The following is a 4,568-nucleotide window of genomic DNA, read 5'->3' on the forward strand; positions in this document are numbered from 1 at the left end:
GGGAGGAGTCCTTCAGTTCTGAGGAAATCACATACAATAGTGTCTATTTGAATCCTTGATTTAAAAAAACAAAACAACAACAAAAAAACCTCAATATTGTTATTTGCAATCAATAAGAATTGTCAGTTAATGATTATCAGAAATCAACCTAAAATTAAACAGAGCAGCTTTGGGTGTGGTCTGGGGATAGATTGCTCCTAGAAAATGTCCCCATTCCTGTGAGGATTGGTTAGCTGTGACACCTGCTCTGTCTGTAAAGCCCCACCTCAGACACCAAGCCCCAGATGGACTTCATTTTCTACCCATTTCCTGGGTCAACACTCCATGGCTCTTCGGTCCTGGTTAGTGACCAGCTGGTGGCAGGAAGCAAATCCCCCCTGGGCACTTTAAGGAAAGGGGCTGTGCACAGAGGGGACTTGGCCAGTCTCCTCAGAGTTAGCAGAAAGCTGAGCCACACAGACACCTGAGCTCGGAGTTTCCCAACTCTTTCCCCTCTCTCCATATTTCCACCACACTCTCGTACTCACCTGCTTCTCTCCACAGTCATGCACAGCAAAGCTGATTGTCTGCCTATACCCTAGTCTTCCTGGGGCACCCACTCCAGCTACCATTCTGGAAGACCCACATCCAACACCCCGTTGTCGTGTCTCTGATCACCTTTTCACACTTTGGGAAACCTCATTTTGGCAAACCAATGTTGCTTCTTCCTTGATCAGGGGCAACCTTGGTCCAATCAGGGATAGTTATGGGGTACTGTCCTATGACAAACCTGTATGCCTGGGTCTACTTTTCTGAAGGGAACGAGGGTGTCATGTACTGATTCTCACACCCCAACCCTTCTGTGCACACCAGCCCCAAAAGCCTCTTTCTGCCAGCACCATAGCTTGCTCCTGAGGGTTTTCTCTCATTACCTCCAAGGCAGAGCGGATATGCTGTGAGTTTGAATCCTCCTTCACCAATGCCCAGAACCAGTGACCCATGGGAGTCAGTAAGTGACCCAGTTTAGCTCTCGGTGGGGAAAGCAATGTGGGATGTCCTTTGCTCTGTCTCAAAATCGCCCAGCTGAATAGAGCCTGGGCTGCAATGGTATCAACCTGCTACTATTAGGCCTCAGTTGGCCGCCATGCTCTTCCCATTCCCTTCTAGAGCTCCTGTGACCACCTTCTAAGTAAACCCTACACTGTTATCTGCACTGGGGGGAATCCTACCTGCAGTAGCAGGAAATCCTCTCTCTGCAGGGATGCTAGAAGACAAGGATGGGGCATCCCCAGGACTCCACTGTTACAACATTCTAGCACATCTCACATTGCCTCCCCTGGTTTGCACACCTGTCTACCCAATAGACGGTACACTCTTGAATGGAAAGGATGATTTCTTCTGCATCTTCTAGATTCTAGGGTTTACATACAACAACCGCACGTGGTTTGTTAGACAGCAAATTGGATGAAATCTGCTAAATGAGCCATTCCCCCAAATGCATCTCGTGACTAGATGAAACCACACCCAGACAGTCCCTTTCTGAATCATCCTATCCTAAGAGTCCCTCATTCATCAGGGGATGTTTGAAAAGCGCACTATATAATCTCCATTTGCAAACAGCACCTACACTATAGAACACAGTGAGAACTACAGCGGAATTAGTACAGCCTGTTAAATCTTGCAAACTTTTAGTAGAAAATAACCCTAAAAGCATGATTGCACTTCAGTCACATCAGGAAAATGTGACTTTTGCCTGACTCCAGAAATCCCCCCAGGGAACTGGTTATTAAACAGGGAACGTGGAAATATTTATAACTCATTCATTCACATAAACTGTATTAGATGAGAAATTATCGCTCCACTTCCCAATTCACAGTACGGTAAGGCAAATTTGCCAAGAGATTTGGATTTCTGGTATAGGCGTCTTTTCACCCATATGCAGCTGAGCAGTGAACTGGCATGCTGATTAAGCACTCATCACCTTACAGTGTCAGTGAAAAACACTGGACAGTGCTCCTAAAGCCAAACAAGCTACTGCAGGAAAGTCTTGGCCTCAAACCCTGGCCTTAACCACTTACTTTAAATAATTGTGGGTGAATTATGAAATGAAAATAACCCTATTTTGAACTGTGTCTCATACAGAGGGAAACCTGTGCACATGCACACTCGGGCATGTGCTCTCGCACACACACACACACACACACACACACACACACACACACACACACGCACAAATGAAGAATTAGACCCATGAGTATTTCTAACTAGCATAAAAGGCATAGGAAGCAGTGCATGGAACTTGAGAGTTGGTTTTAATCTGGCTTCGTCCTTAGCAGCCTTGGGTTTCTCATCTGTAAAATGAGGATCCTTAAATAATACCTAAGACATCGGTATGAACAAAATGATGGCCTGTCACCTCTGCAACATAGCCAGGGACACCACAGCATTAGCAGGAAGGATGGGAGTCTCTATATAGTCCAATAGCAGGGCAAGGGACTCAGTTCTTTTGTCCCATTTTATAGCCATAGGTATGGTCAGAGGTATAGATAAGTAGTGTCACGGTGACAGCAGCCATACATATTTCCCACCCTTGGGACAATAACTCTTTACTAAAAAGTTCACTGAGTTGGACTCCTCAGCCTTGTGGCCTGAGCCTTCTAAAGACTCTGAGAGCAGGTTCTCTAGCTGCTGCTGTCTCCCTGAAGTCAGGATGTGTTTACCACTGCAACCTCTCTCCCTGGACACCTACTGTGACCTTGCAGTGCAGAGCAAGCTGCAAAGAACCTGGAATTCTAACTCTGCTTTTGTGTGGTGTCTTCCTGCCTCCTGGCACCGAGGCTAGGCCAGGCTGGGTCAAGTGGTCTAGAACTTGTCTGTATCCCAACCTCTGAAAGCCCATAAGAGCCTGGAACAGCCTTCATTCTCAGGATCTCAAGGGAACTGAGGCACCGCACCCCTTTGGTTCCCTCATAATAGCCTGTGGCCATGATGCTGTTTCTCTCCTGATAGTTTGGGAATTGAAGGATCTCTCCCTTCAACATCTTGTCATGCTGCCTAGGGTGTGACACTATAACTCTCCTAATATTCTGGAAGTTGGAGGTATATGTCCTCAGAGCCCATCATGGCTGCCTATAGCCACAATACATCTCACCCAATGCTCTCCCACTTCAGGGTTCATCATGGCTACCTATGGTCATGAGCCTATCAGCCTCTAAGAAAGTTCTTGTGGATGGTAATTCATCACAGTTTCCTTTTACAAAGCTCTCTAACAGTTAATATACTATCTTGCATGATGCCGAAGACTGTCTAACCATGCTGATGGCTGCTTACATCTCCATGACTGAATCCGTACAAGGGAACAATGGTCAGGACATTGGACTTCAGCAATGATCTCTTACCTAAGATCCAATGCTCTCATTTCCATAATATCCTTCATATGTGTGACTTGGCAGCACAGAGGCTATTGCAAATCACTGTATCAAGAGACACAGTGGCCCACCAGGCACCAGGTACATAGAGGGTAGGTCATTCTGTTCAAAGAGGAAAGAAAGGTACACAAAAAGAAATCACTCAGGCAGGGCGGTGGTGGCGCACGCCTTTAATCCCAGCACTCGGGAGGCAGAAGCATGTGGATCTCTGTAAGTTCGAGGCCAGCCTGGTCTACAGAGTGAGTTCCAGGACAAGTTCCAAAGCTACAGAGAAACCCTGTCTCAGAAAAGAAAAAAAAAAATGAAGGAAAGAAAGGAAGGAAGGAAGGAAGGAAGGAAGGAAGGAAGGAAGGAAGAAAGAAAGAAGTCACTCAGTTTTTAGTACAGGGGACAGAAACTTAGCATCTTTAAAAACAGTAACAAACGTATACAAATACAATCACAAGTCATTTTAATATATATGACTCCATACATATGCTTGTTAGTTTTGTCAACTTGACACAAACCACATCACTTAGGAAGACTGAACCTCAACTGAGGAATTCCCTTTATCAGATTGGCCTGTGGGCATGTCTCTAGGGCATTTTCTTGATTAATGATTGATGTGGAAATGTCCACTGTGGATTACAACCCCTGAGCAGGTGGTCTTGGTTTATAAGAAGGAAGGGTGAGCAAGTCACAGGGAGCAAGGCAGTAAGCTGCATCCCCCACGGCCTCTGCACCGAGTCCTGCCTCCAGGTTCCTGCTTGAGTTCTTACCCTGACTTCCTTCAGTGATGCCACTGGGATCCGGACATATAAGCCAAATAGACCCTTTTTCTTCCCAAATTGTTTTTGGTCATGGTGCTTACCCCAGCAGTAGGAGATGAACAAGGACAATAGAGTTACAAACCTATTTGTATATCCAGCCACTCTTGGCACCTGAGAGTGGTTGGTCCCAGGACCTTCACAGATACCCAAATCTTTGGAGTTCAAGTTACATGGAATACTTTATCTTATTAACTCCAACCACTCATAACATGCAAATATAATTAAATTCTATGTAAATAAGTTGTACTATGTTGTTCAGGGAACAAGGACAAGGGGAAAAAAAGCCTATTCATGTATAGTATAGATATAATTATTTCTGAATTATGTTCTCTCCATAGTTGGTGGAATTCTG

Source organism: Peromyscus eremicus, chromosome 1, assembly GCF_949786415.1.
Source record: "Peromyscus eremicus chromosome 1, PerEre_H2_v1, whole genome shotgun sequence".
In the NCBI taxonomy this organism is placed as follows: Eukaryota; Metazoa; Chordata; class Mammalia; order Rodentia; family Cricetidae; genus Peromyscus; species Peromyscus eremicus.